This window comes from Haliotis cracherodii, unplaced genomic scaffold (genome assembly GCF_022045235.1).
Source record: "Haliotis cracherodii isolate W230 unplaced genomic scaffold, xgHalCrac1.p SCAF_7, whole genome shotgun sequence".
NCBI classification, from domain to species: domain Eukaryota; kingdom Metazoa; phylum Mollusca; class Gastropoda; order Lepetellida; family Haliotidae; genus Haliotis; species Haliotis cracherodii.
Genome location: NW_027266330.1, coordinates 42,836,708 through 42,852,230, shown reverse-complemented (window position 1 = coordinate 42,852,230; position 15,523 = coordinate 42,836,708). Strand labels below are relative to the sequence as shown.

At 41.2% G+C, this 15,523-nt stretch overlaps 1 protein-coding gene and 1 pseudogene across 1 annotated transcript in view; both read right to left on the bottom strand.

Annotated features, from left to right (window-relative positions):
* The window catches only part of LOC139448901 (retinal guanylyl cyclase 2-like), a 525,408-nt gene that overhangs the window by 23,591 nt on the left and 486,294 nt on the right, over positions 1-15,523 (bottom strand). The window lies entirely within an intron of this gene.
* LOC139447833 (uncharacterized) lies at positions 1,197-14,803 on the bottom strand (annotated as a pseudogene).

Here is a 15,523-nt window from a genome sequence, read left to right as displayed (position 1 = left end):
ACATCTCATTCACTTATAAAAGACAACTTCAACATAAACATAGTCATCATCGGAGTATTAACAGTTTTTATGTGTGACGCCACATTCCCCGTTATAGTGCAAGTATCCATGATAGAAAACGTATGATGTCTGGAAACGTAAGATCCGACGATTGTGTTATGAATATGAATTATGAATAATAATAACGGCATGTTTGATGCTGAACGCTCTGAACGAAAACAGGATAATCCGCCATTGTAGTCCGGCAACACAATATTTTCGTAGTATTTTTAAAAAATAATCTTTGATAATATTTTGTAGATGATTTTTGCAAGGACTACCGTTTTACAAAACGCGATTTTCCGCGTTTCCGCCGAGATTTCACATTATAACAGTGTATATCTACAATGAAACCGACAGCTGAGAACAAACCAAATTCAACACTTTTAAGTAGTGATAAAATAGTTTTCATCCTCTGTGCAATCCACTCTGTTGGCATATGTGCACGAGAGCATGTTACAAAACACATTGCGGCCTCTCCGTAAAACGAATCCAAGCTCAAACACTTTCAATACAGAAGTTACCGCCAATGCAATCGCCCCCGACAGCTAATCCTCTCTGTGCATTTGACCATAAAGTCTACTCACATACCAAGCACCGCGCCAGGAAAAGTACCAGATGCCTCAACCGCCCACCCGTCAATATCATTGCAAGGACAGTATGTACTCCCGCTAACAGTGTGGAGTACTAATTAAACATTCAAGTAATGTTACCCGCCACTATATCAGTTTTTTGTAACTTGCTGATACTATTTTGCACATACAAAACAGATATAGAGCAATACATAGCAATTATCATCCTTTACCAACATATACAAAGAAACACAGTGCTCAACTTAAAACACTTCAATTTGCACATATATAACATTTATACACAAATACATAATAATTATCTCCCTTTACCAATATATACAAAGAAAACAAATTTGGATACACCATATATACAAATTTGTATATTTTTGTATATGTCGTATATACAAACTTGTATATTTTTGTATATATCATCATTCCAATCTTGTATATCCTTTGGAAATATCATCTTTCCAAAGGATATACAAGCTTGTATATATGGATTTTTTTTGCAGTGCATGAAGTAGAATTCTTAGCTGATTAGACCATCAGTGGACTCTAAATCGAACAGTGTATGCACACCTGCGTTCAGATAGGTAAACCAAATACCCGCAAGATAGGATTTGACAGTGACATACTGTAGTTTTGCCTCACTGAAACAAAAGGCAAAATATTATTGCAGAAGTGCAGAATTTACTGGTGGCAGACCCGGTGCTGCCCGTGTAAGGCTTGAGCATGTAGGGTACAGGCTATATCTCAGGAGAAAGGCAACGTATGACTGAAAGCCAGGAGCATAGGTGGTCTTGGTTCTGGCCCCCACTGCAGCATCCCATAGGGTGTCTAGGTGTCTTGCCAAACCCATATAAACTGTGAGCGTTGTGGACATGGTGTTGCTTGTAGTGCGGCCTGTGGAGCAAGTTTCCGAAATCTGGCAATCTGTAACCGAGAAAGAGAATCAGCAATTTGGTTTGACACGCCAAATTGTTGCAAACCTCCTGTCACTGGTACCATATTTTCTGTCGACCATGTGAATCATTGGAGCTGTTTGCAGTGCTTGTGGACTAAACATTCTTTTTTCCAAGGTATGTCATGGGCTGACTTGTTCGCAGGTATTCGTTCGTCAACACGGATGGACATGTCGCTGAGTCATGGCTGATGCTACTGCACAGGACCTACAGTGAAGGCCAGAAGTACAAGTGGTATAAATTCTGGTGTCCAGAACGCCCAAGGTGATGTGTGTACCTCTCTCAGCCAGAGCTGCAACACGAGCCGCGAATCTCTTATGGCATTCATAATGTACATGTCCTCCATATAAAGTGTGGAGTTCTGCCACTGTGCGTTCATGTTGCCCTAATTGCTCTCTCCTATTTGGCCAAGCCTCACAGAAAATATCCTTTAATATCTTGAAAGCTCTGCTGAAGTTCAAATTCCTGGTGGTACGTTTTTGCATGAACCTGTCTCTTCAGCAAGTCTATAATCACCTGATTCTTGACATGGTAACAGGAGTGAAGCCAAATTGATATATTTACCTTTGTGTATTTTACGCCTTGTACTTTCATCAACAAAGCTGACATGGGGCACAGAATCTGACAAGACACATTGTGCTGGACTGGTCTTGGAGCTCCATAGGATAGACACTGGGTGAGGGATGTAATCATATCTCTCATTTCTCTCATGACTCCCATCAATTCCACGTTTGCTGTTGCCGGAATGCTGGTAGAACTGTCAGAATTCCCGCTGTTCACATGACTACTGGGGAGTAGCGTCACAGTAAGGAACAGCATGTACAGACGACAATGAGGAATCGGGTGAGGCATGTTGAACAGCGATTGCCCCTCCACTGGCCATGTGGTTCTTGTTAAAATGTTCCTTTTACAGTTGTAAGATCGTCTTTCTGCCCCACGATGCAGGCACTGTGAAATCTACGGAGCACAGCCTCCGTCTCAGGTCAACTGTTGTCTCTTAAGGAACGGCTCTGCCTGTCACACTCGCTCTGACTTGTGACCCAACATGGCGACTGTTGTCGGAAGTTTCATTGGTTGCGGATGAAACATTTTCGACAGGAACAGCTGTCCTGGTTCTCCTTGACGTCCGTTTCGGTGCAATCTCATTAAAATCAGATCTTAGTTCTCGCTATGCTAAACAAAGATCTGAGGACATCCCATTAAGGGTCACGTCAGAACAATCTTTCATCCAACAAATCAGAGCGTCACTTACCAGATCATGAAAGTGACAATCGGAATGTGTTTTCTAATCATGCAACCACGAAATATTTAACACGGGGGTATTTCGAACGACAGTAACAGGTTTTATTATTATATCCATACAATCTAGGCCATCAAAAAGCCATTCCAGAATGTTCTTAACAGTTTTAATTTTAGTAATTGAGAATACGTCAAAATATGTTTCGAAGCGTAGCTGCCAGTTTGAAACTAGTGTCATAAAGCTTGAGAAAGCTGCCTTCTGATTGGCTAATGTCGATTCTTGTCAGTCATTTCATTGGTCAGTCAAAATTCGCGAAAGGTCGTTCTGACGTGACCAGTAATAGGATGTCCTCAGATCTTTGTTTAGCGGTAGCGAAAACTAAGATCTTATTTTAATGAGATTGGTTTCGGTGCCATTGTCGGTGTTTAGGTACCTTGCTGACATGCAGGAGGTGGTGTGTGCAAGCGGAAGTAGGTCACAATAAAGGTACAGCAATTAATGTAGCGAGTCTTGTTGTCCTTCTAGCTTTGGGAGAGGAATGAAGAGACACAGGGCTTATGGGTAAATAGGCTCGTACGCATGTGCAGAGGGGGAATTTGAAACCTTATGAGGGATTGTTGTAGGCGTAACATAAACATGTACATGTGAATAAATTTTATAATACACTGGACATGCATGTAGTGAGTAGAAACAAAATACATTGAAATTGCACAAACCACAATATTAAATTATCAATTTGTTTATTGGTAGCAACCACAATTTCATTATTATACTGAACTGCAAAAGAACCGTCACCCCAAGTAACATTGCATGAAAAGTTGTCATTTAAATATCTGGGTAATTTTTGTCAAAGTTTCAAAAATTTAACATTACCTTGTCCGGAAAAATGAATTTTGATGACAAAAAACCCAAAGCAGATGACAATAAAACCGATCGCCCAAATGCATCACGGTTTTCATTTTAAACAGGAATGTTTAATTATGACAAACAAAAATGTCCACGGAACTTAATACTCGATATGAAATAATATATTTCGCATAACATATATTAACAGGGCTAGTTGTATTCATGAACTATATTCTTTTCGCAAACCCCCTTTATACGGCGGTGGTAAAGGGGTGACAGGGAGAACTTAGTAATTTATCAGACACTGTTTTCGAAAAATATATAAATTGCAAGTAATAAAAATAAAACATGTATATGATAAATAGAAAATTCAATGTGTTTTCACAAATACCACTTTTATCTCATCTCGTGAAGTGGGGAGAGTCTAATATTTTCACGAGTGACTGCTGCGTCACTCGTGAAAATATTAGACTCTCCCCACTTCACGAGATCGAGATAAAAGTGGTATTTGTGAAAACACATTAAATATCCTCTATTTAGTAAATGTTAGGTCTACCTCTGGCTTTACTGACTGCCATGGAGGAGAAGACAAATTTTGAGTCGGAGATATAATTGTAAGGTCAATATTAGCATCAGAAATAGCATTGTTTTTCCTTATTTCTAGAGGTGGCATAAGTAATGTTTATTTATTGTATTATTTGTAGGAAGGAGGAAAAGCATAAACAGGATTAGATTGCTTAGAGTTTTGTGACATATTGCAAGGCTAATTTTATGCGACGTTGCATCAGGGATGGTTAATCAGCTTCCGAATATAGGCTATTGATGGGAGAAATTCTGAAGGCATCAGGCCTTGATGATGAATAGTATCCATAATTTTAAATTTCTATTTGAGGCTTATTTAATTTAGTTTAGAGCAAATAAGCAAATGTACAGCTGGAGTAAAGCTTTGTAAACCCCACACCACTTTGAATTTGAAACGATTTTCAGCAAATCTAGGGCCTTCAGGTATCTATTTTTTAAATCAGGCAATTAGAAGAGATACACATAAGGAAGTGAATTTATGGATGTCAACTTCTTTATTATGAGGAACACAATATTTCGGAGTATATACATACTCCTAAATAAGGTGAATGAATGCCATGATGCAGGGAGCATATATACTGAACCACAAAAAAAACCATCACCTCAAGTAACATTGCATGAAAAGTTGAAATTCAAATATCTGGTTAAGTTTTGTCAATGTTTCTAACATTTAACATTACCTTGTCCGGAAAAATTTGATGATAAAAAACAAAGCAAATGACAATAAAACCGATCGCATCATGCATCATGGCAATGGCCATAGTAACCCAATGCACGTCAGTTCCGTGCAAATTGAAATACACATGTGTTCCCCCATTTTCTTGCCCTTTAAAAATCCCCCCAGATTGCATAACATTCATTCGTTATTGAATTGCTACCACATGCCAAGATTGACAAGAAATCAGCGACACCAAGCCCTTGGACGATTGCAAGCTGGACAAACCACCCGGCAAGTAGCCAATGCATTTCAAGTCCATGTAAGGACCATATATAGGCTCCAGCAATGGTACTAGACCACCAACACAGATGACTGACCACGTGGAAGACCAATGGTCACTACCCGACGTCAGGATTGTCAGATTGTGTGACAGCATCTTCAAGATCGCTCTCTTACTGCTGCTGAAACTGCTCAACAGACCATGGGAACACACTAGCGACACATTAGTTCGGACACTGTACGTTCACGATTGGCGAGCAGACACCTCCACTGTAAAAGGCCACACCGAGGACCCATTCTGACACCACGTCATCGCGGGGCCGTCTTCAGTGGGCAACACAGCACCAGCATTGGCCTCACCAGCAGTGGAGAAGAGTTGTCTTCTCAGATGAGAGCTGTTACTGTATCTCAACAGCAGATGGCAGAGAGAGAGTCTGGCGACATTGGGGTAACGTTATTCGGATGCTTGTGTTGTTGAGAGAGACTCATGGGGTGGTCCGAGCATCAAGGTGTGGGGTGGAATTGGTCTTGCACAAAGGGTCGGCCCTGTGGTCTTCCAGAACATCGGTCAAGGGAGAGGCAATGGTGTCACAGCAGCTCGGTACATTGATCAAGTCTTGAGACCACACGCCATACCTCATTTGGCATGTCGCCGCAACCATGAGTTTCAGCATGATTACGTGCGTGCCCACACTGCGAGAGAAATAAGAGACTTCTTCCAGCAGAATGGCACCAGAGCCATGCAGTGGCCTTCCCTCAGTCTCGATCTAAATTCCATTGAGCACCTGTGGGACGAGATTCAAAGACGTCTGAACGTCAGGCGTTCCTCAGAGTGTGGGCTCAAGTGACTATGGCCTTCATCAACTGCGCCATCCATTCCATGTATCGACGTTGCACGGCAGTCATCAATGCTCATGGCGGACACACAAGGTACTGACTTGTGATGCCATTTTCTCAGAGACTAGTGTTGTGTTTCACTTTAAGAACATTTGACTTTAATTTTAACCTTGATGATCAGTTTTGCCAAGTTTCATCTTTTTAATATGTCTCAACGTATGTTTACAGTGTTTGGGCAAATACGTTTTCTCATATATCTATGCATGGTGACGTTTCTTTTGCGGTTCAGTATATATGTACATGTAAGGACAACAAAATCATAAGAAAACAAAAGGTGGAGACTCACAAGGGGTGGGACTAACAATAGATGGTTGGCGGTGATAGGTGATTAGCAATACACAATGGAAGCCAACACTACAGTAATTAGCACTGATTGTAATTAGTATTACCACCAGCCTCTCGTTTGCCCTATTGTCCATTGCCTATTACTTAGTACTGGCTTCCATACTGTCACTGCTAATTACCCCATTACTGACAATGACAAATTGTTTATTTTTGTCTCATCGGATATACAGGTCATAGGCACATACATTATTATAAAAGTACACTATAAAGTATATCTGCCACCCACGATGTGGGTTATAAGAGACCATACATAATACATAGTAAAACAAATTGGGTAAAAACATATAAAAAGAAATATAAGTATATATGGTGTTATTGGTAGTGAGATTTTCTTCGGACAGCCATTTTGTAGCACATACTACCTAGTGTTGAGATAATATTATAAGCATTATACAAGCTCAATATTATTATTTAAGTTGCCATTTATGGGGTTAAATACTTGTGGAAGGTGGGTAACACGGATATCGTCATAAAGTGAGCACTGGAGGAGAAAGTGAGTTTCATCTTCTACACATCCAGGGCAATATTTACAAAAACGTTGGTTAACTGGCACAGGAGGATTAGAATAATGTCCCAATTCGATCTCGAGCTTCATTGAACCGTATCTTAAAGATGATAAAACCGACCTTTTATAACGGGGAAGGAGGGCATAAGGCTCTGTATAAATAGCTGTTTTAAATGTTCTGTAGGTTCTCATTTTCGGTTTAGTTTCCAATGATTGAAGCCAGGTGTCGTTATCATTGGACTTGAATAAAAGTTCTATTCTAGATAAAACCCATCTTGTAATCTTTTCATTACATCTTAAAATATCTAAAAGTCCATATTTGTCAAAAATCGTTGAACTCTTTTATCCCATGAGTTACCACACTATAAGGACCATTTGTGTATCTTATATGTAAGACTCTGTACGGGAAGACGTTCAAGCCTGCAACACAGACGAGCTGTTTCTAAGTAAAGTTTCAACTGTGGGTCAGTCCATCCCATGTTGCCCCGCACAGCGAGATTACATGTACAGTCGTGCCCCGCTTATACGGACTTCAGATATCCGCAAACCTCGCTTCCCGGACGATTTTCATTCAAAACGAAATAATTACTATATAAATTTACCCGTATATCCGGAAATTCAGTTTCCGGAACCGGACGGTCATTTTCATACACAAAACACTGAAATGCATTCAAAATTGTCTCACTTATCCGGACAGTACACTTCCGCTGGTGGTAATATCTTTGATTCGTGAGAAGTCAATTAACCAGTGACACTGAGTTACGTTTGAGACGAGCTTGTTTATTGTACATGTAATCCCCTTCGATAAATATGGCGTCTGTGGAGGTCAGAGGTCAAAGTTGAACTTCATTACGTATTACGAGAACATTACGAGGCATTGTTTTATATCTAGGGATTAAGATTACCTTGTGTATTTTCTCGTAAACTAATCCGGAAACAGCAATCAGCTGTACACACGTTTTCTTGGAATCGACAGGTGATTCGGTAAAGACACACCCAATGATATAACTTTATAGGATTTTGAATGCAAGGATCGACAACAATTGTATCTGAAACTATTTTTTTTTTATCAGGAATAATATATTCCATTATTTTCTTAATTATATGCAGCCTTTACTAAACATATTTAAAATAATAATAACCCTAAGCGAAGCAGCTGATCGCTATTCTCGGGTATTATTTTTTACATGGAACCAGTCTGACCAGTCACCGTCAAGGCTCACGCGCACGTGATCGCGTGATCGCGTGATCGCGTGATCGCGAGAATTTCATGTTGACATAGACTCGTCAAACAAAAAAAATATGACTTTTAACGAGTCAAAGTGTGTCATTTATGATATATGTATCCATTCTCTGTCAACTAAAGTTCGTTTCAAGGCGTCAATAGCGGTATTCTGACCGTGGTTGCTGTTAATAAGGGTGAGTTGTGCGATCTTCCGATCGCTTCACACACGATTTCGCCGAAATTAATAAAAACAATATGTATAAGGAATTTTGTCATGAGTTGCATAATTGAAGGGAAGTAACTCTTCCAGTAAGAAGCTGGTTTCAGTTATACGGAAATTCGTTTATACGGACGAATTGTGAAATGATGCAAGTGTCCGTATAAACGAGGCACGACTGTATTACGTTGTACTCCAAGGAAAATACGACATGCTCTATGTTGCACACTATATACCTGTGGATATTTACATATCCCCCATATTCCAGAACAATATATCAAGACTGGTTGGACAATGTTGTCGTACAGCTTAGTAAAAACGTCATAGTGCATATCTCCGCACGAGAAGTACGTGTTCTCTAACAGCATACCGCATTTCACAATGCACGTGCAACCAGAGTCCCAGATAACGGTAGCTGTCGGCGTAATCTAGGTCATTGTCACCACAATGAAATCTTCCGTTGTGCTGAGACGTATTCCGAGGTCTGAAGTGTAAAACGTTTGCCTTCTTAATATTTACCCACAGTTTCCACTTCTGCTTCCATCTATGGAGGATATCTAGGAGATTTTGTAGACTCTTAGCGTCAGGACTTAAGAGTGAGTGAGTGAGTATGGTTTTACGCCGCTTTTAGCAATATTCCAGCAATATCACGGCGGGGGGACACCAGAAATGGGCTTCACACATTGTACCCATGTCGGGAATCGAACCCGGGTCTTCTGCGTGACGAGCGAACGCTTTAACCACTAGGCTACCCGACCGCCCCCTCAGGACTTAAGAGAACGATGTTGCCGGCATAGAGCAGTACAGCTACGTTTAAGTCATCTATCTTTATTCCACAGTTACTTTCTTTAAGTTCATTTGCAAGGTCATTGATGTAAATAGCAAAAAGTGTTGGTGATAATACACATCCCTGTTTTACTCCACTCTTCACAGGAAAGGCATTTGATTCATACTGATTAACTTGAACTGTACATATGACGTCATTATAAAGGGAACGTATAGCTTGCAATATATTTCCTGATATTCCATAGTCCATGAGCTTAAACCACAGCAAATCTCTATTAACGGTATCAAACACCCTTTGAAAGTCAATAAAACATGTAGATGTTTCTTTTTTCTTATTTTTTCTGTTGTTTACAATACTGAAGACACTATACACATGATCCAAACAAGAGCGTCCTTTTCTAAACCCATTTTGTTCATCCACTAACATATCACGGTTTTTACGGTACTTACACAGTCGTTGGTTTATGACGTCGGCATATATCTTAGATGGTATAGACAATAGTGTGAGAGGTCTGTAGCTCAAAGGCTCACGTGGGTCGGTATCCTTTAATGGTTTTGGTATAGGTTTTATTTTTCCTTTATTCCAGATGCCAGGCACTTTTCCGTTACGAAAACAGTAGGTAATGATTCTGAATATAAATTCTATGCATACTTTGTTCTTCAATACAAAAGCAGGTATATTATCTAATCCCATTGCTTTTCCAACTTTATCACGCTTAACAGCGTTAGCTACTTCTTCGCGTGTTATCGGAGAGTTCAGTACAGGTACAGGTGAACTTACTTCGGGTGTTGATAATCTGCTGGGTACACTATTTGTAAAAAGTTCTTCCTGAGTCGGGTTGTATAACTGCTTATATTCGCTCTCCCAAGTGTTTACCACATTCTCCATATCTCAGGCTACTGAACCGTCCTGTTGTACGATTTCCATCGGTATAAACGTTTTTCTTTCATTACCACTTCCTATTTTGCCCAGTTCCCTCCAGAAATCTCTATCACTGTCTTCTAACAACTGATTTAGGTTATCATTTCTCTTCTGTTGATAGTTGCGTTTTGCTTTATTTAGGTTCTTGTCAAAATGTCTGCGGTGAATGCAGAATTCTTCTTTAAGTTTTACTCTCTCCTGCTTACTGCCTTTACATTTAAGCCAAAGTCTTTCCTTCACACACACCTGTTGAAATAAATTCTGAAGATTGTCATTCCATAAAGGTTTATCTCTTTTTCCTTTCCGTTTCTGTCCACAAGTCCCAAGCTGTATTACTTTATGTTTGAGTTTACTGTCCATTTCATCGTGAACAAGGGAGGTAAGTATATTATACGCTGCATCAATGTCGTTGTCGCTCAGAGCCGATTCCATTGCACAAATAGATTAGTGGATTTTAGTGTCTGCGTTGTTGTCATGTCCGTTCTCAGTTTCATCGATTACATTACGAGGCGGGATATGATCAACTTGGGCAATAAAATCAGGGTTTTGCCCACACCGCGCTTTGAAATCACCACACATGTACAGTCGGCCTATATTCTGATATGAACACGTTTGCTCGTGCAGCACGCGAAAGAACTCCTCTGCGTCACTAGGTCGCGTTGACCCAGCAGGCGGCAAATAACATACGCATACACAGAACTTGCAGTCTGTTGTTTTAGAGCTGAATTTAATCCACAGAACATCATCGTGTGAATCATCAAGTACCGTTGCATCAAATAATTTTAGGAACTCGTGTTTCACAAGCATACCCACACCACCTGACCCTCTTTTGGCTGATATATGGCGACTAGAGCGATTTTTACCAAACCATGTATAATTAGGCAAAGAAAAAACATTATCATCAGTTTAAAACGTTTCACACACTGAGAATATATCAAGGTTAAAGGCATTTAAAATATTTGATCTAAAATCAGCATTACAAGACCACCCCCCTACATTCCAAAAGCTGAGTTGGGCACATCCCTAATTTTTTTACTATCCTTATCAATTTTGATCACACGGCCATTCCTCACGAAATATTGTTTATCTTTGCCCATTTCTTTTAACAAAGTCCTCATATTTGCTTCAGCTTTCCTCGTTTCAATTGGGAGGTCCCTTTCGATGTAGGTTTTACCGAATGTTCTGTGGTCTTTTAACTTCGCCTTTGACTTCATGACTTGCGACAGCTGTTCCTGGTCCCCAACGGTAGCAACAATCACACCCGGGTACTTCTTGTTTCTGCTCTCCTTCCGTACGACGGACGTGACGGTAACATCGCGGAGGGCAAGTCCGTCTTTGATAAGACTCACAACCTTGCTTCTGGTGAGAGAGCTGTTATCCTTTTCCCATCGATCTTCAGGCAAATTTTAATCACTCATTTTAGTCACAACATCACTCTTCTTGAAAGAATCTTCTAAGTCACTTACGTGAACGGTTAGCTTTTCTATCTCATCTTTAAATTCACTGCGCACTTTACTGACTTCGCTTTCAATTGTGACCTTCAATTTCCTGTCAATGATATCTTCTAAAGTCCGAGTTAGCTTCCGTTCTAGGTTAGAGTCAAATTGAGTAATTCTATCGTTCACTGCTTAAAACATGTCAAACATGTCTCTCATATCGTTAGACAATGATTTAAATAACAGCATAACTTCACCCATGGCATTATCACACTGTTTGTTTACACCAGCTTGGCTGCCATCTTGCCTGCACAGACTTTTCATGCTATCACATTGTGTTGAGTTGATACTAATTTCTTGTTCATGTTCAGAATTTTCAGTTGAGTCATTAATCTTTTTAACAGGAACACTTTCTTCATTACAGTTTGACTCTTGTGATCTATGGCGTTTACGGTCACTTACTTCATGAACCTTGACTGTCGTGATGACTTTGGGAGCCTTCATTACTGTCTGAACGAATTCTCTGTCCTCGCATACATCGACCATCTTCTTCAAATCTGTGATTTTAAGTCAAAATGGCAATCACCGTCTCAGCAAATAGTTACTAAATGTCACCTTTGTCACCTTTGGTTATAAAACTTACAGGTTATTGACAAGATTGTAGAGTTTTTGTTGATTTTTGCGGGAGCTAGTGAACAAGCGTCTTCTCTCTCAGCTGACATGCGCAGTTAGTTACTAATGGTCCCAATGCTGGGATGGTATAGTGTCTATGACCCAACAGCCCCGTTGTGGTAGATTGATTCTTGGCTCCAAAATCTGGGAGCAATCTTAGAGTGACAGACGTCGAATGTTGATCATGAGGGAGCTTTGAAACTATGAACATCTTCTAGTAGAAAGGATCTCATTAGTCTGTCTGAATGGGATGGTTTCCAATTTCCTTCAGTACAGAGTGAAGAGCCGATCTGTAACCTTCTATCGCCCCATGTCGGAACTTATTTTCCTGCCATAGATGTAGTAGAAAATAATCGCTATCATACGGATGGATATTGTATTTGTTATAGTCCCTAGTTGTCTTCTCCACTGGATGATTTTATCCCATCTGTTGTCATATATAAGGGAGGATGAAGGTCTCCATGATCTTGCCACAGCTTCCGAAGCAAGAACAGAGTACCCTGATATCTGCATTTTGTGTGAGAACTTCCAGGTGTTTAGATGTAGGCTGTACTGGATGTCGTGGAAAAAGTTGGACTTGGGCTGACTTAACAGATCTCGACGGAGAGGTAACTAGCGAGGTTCTTCCATTAGTAGACTTAATAATCTGGGGAACCCCTTTCTGCTGGTCTAGATTGGTGCTATGAGGATTATCATGCAATCCCTCTCCTCCACCTTGTGGATGACCTTGTCTAGGAGAGACCATGGTGGGAATGCGTATGCAAATAGATCCGTCCAATCCATCAATAGCGCATCGACCTGGTGAGCCCTTGGGACGGGAACTGGACCGACATAAGCCGGAGTTGATGGTTGTTATAGGTGACAAATAGATCTTGGTGTGGTGTGTCCCATAATGTGGTTATCCAAGCAAAATCTGGGGATGTAAGATCAATTCTGTTGCCACTATTATCCCTTGGAGGGAAAGCTGTCTGCAAGGATGTTCAGTTTCCCGGGAATATGTCTCGCTTCCAGCCGACAACTAATGGAGTCATCTTGTCCACTTCAGTCAATTCTCTGCTTGTGTCGGGACATGACGAAACATGAAAACTGTGTTGTCAGCGAACCAATGCCAAATCCCTGGTAGACATTTAGGTGCACCCGTTCTGTATGGAGTAGTTGTCATGGGAAGAATTCAACAATGTTATGCGTAGGACAGGTTGAATCTAAAAAATGACTTGGTCTAAAAGATTGTACTGTACGAATCATTTCCAACTCTTGGGCTTCACATAAGCATTCTCTTTATTATATCGTGGTGTCTCGTTCAATGTGCGTGCAGGAATCGCTGTAGTTGTGAATCAGCTACATGATGTACAGTGACAGGCATCTGGTCGAGTGGCTGTAGTGTTACGCATAAGTGATCAGGTAGGTCGGTCTGTACAAATCCCACGAAGTCAGTAGACCTGATTACGGTAAAAATGTTTACAGTCAGTCTAGACACGTGACATGTAATTCTTCCTGAGCAGTAAACTAATCCTGTATGTTGAGTCGACTAGTTTCAAGCTCTACACACGTTAAACCAGTGGTGTGTCCGAGTTCTGAGTAGGAACTGTGATGTTGCCAGTGTAGGAGCAAGTTGATACCCATGAAAAGAATTAGGACTGGTCCAATGTTGTGAACTATGACCCAGATAGGGTCTTTGGGTCGATTCTCATTCTCATGTTGGTAGTACTCTTCTTTGGAACTATGAAAACCAGAGAATAAAACCTTAGTCTTTTTGGTCTCCGCTAGTCTCCAAATGCTTCTTTAGTAGCTTCCTGACAGCCAGATCCATGTGTTCTCCGTGCAGTTCACCATCCTGGCGTCCAGGATTCCGGTATGATTAAAGTCCATGCAGTTTGTTATGGCTGCCCATGTATAACGTGGCCCATACAGTAATCTTCGTCTCGGTCGGTTGGACAGTCCCATGTGGTTCATGCGGCTGTCTTGGGTACCGTCGGTTGATGGTGATCATACGGTAGGCCGGCCGGCTGGATGGTTCACAGGTTTACCATGGAGTCTGTGTGGTAAATTAGCTTGGGAGTATGGCCTTGCGGTATCCTGCTGGGACCTAAGCAATGATTTAGCTTTTCCCTTATCACGGTAGGGAAAAGCCTGTAAGCTTTTACTTGACAGCTGATTGGATGGCTGGTAAATATCATCTAGGTCGGCGGAACGGTTGGTTGACGATCCCGCCCCGACGATCCAGTTGGTCCTGCTGGGTTGCTGAGGATGGCTGGCCTATGGAGTCTGTGTGACTACCTAGAGTGTCTTAACAGTCGTGTGTGATGATTGGACAGATGGTCCTCCATATGGTCTCGTGTCTGGGGAATTCTTCTTTGCCAGAGCTATCCTTTATACCTGGCTGGTCAGATGCCTGGCTGTATGGCTTAGCTGGCTGGTCGCCTGGAGAAGGCCCTACAGTCGTGTGTGATGATTGGACAGATGGCATACCCCTATATAGTCTTGTGACCGGGGAATTCTTCTTTGCCAGAGCTATCTCCTTGATTCTCTCCATTTCTTCATCCAGGGTTGAGAGATTAGCCTCAAACATGTTCTTCATCATCTCCTGCTGTTCTTTGACTAGTTGATGAAAAAGACTCATAGAGAGTGCTGGAGATTGTTGATAAGCTGGAGTGGGAGACACTGGGGTGGAATGTCTCGGCTGTGATGTTTTCCACTTTCTTCTTGGGAGCCTCATGCATCTTACCTTGGTCAGTGCCTTGGCTATCTTAGTGAAGGTCTTTTGGATGTGTTGGCGCACTTCTCACATCTCTTATCTTCATTGCAGGAAGCGCCTCTACACTTCATGCAGTTATCATGAGGATCTCCAAAGATCATGAGTGAGTGAGTGAGTTGGATTTAACGCCGCTTTTAACAGTATTCCAGCTATATCACAGTGTGTCAGCTTAATGTGGGTGGAAAGCCCCAAGTGATGCAGGTCTCAGATGTTTACCACTTTGGTGAAACCCACGAGCACGGGTATGGTGCTGACAAACCTAGAAACATAATCGGGGCGAACCGGGATTCGAACCCACAATCATAGATTTCTGGCTACTCAAAGGGATGCAAGTCTGCACAGCGAATCGCGGCGCCTTAGACGACTGGGCCACCCGTGCCCCCCTCAAGATCATGAACAACCACACTTCTTGCACCCGGGACTAGAGGGAGAATCCATTCTGACCTCTCAAACACCAAGCACCAGCTATACTATTATAGCAACTATTAATATGTACTTATTGTCTGTTATTGTAGAAAACTATTTGAATAATCTTAGATTAATGTGACTTACTACCAAGTGCTAGATTGTTACCACTATTACATT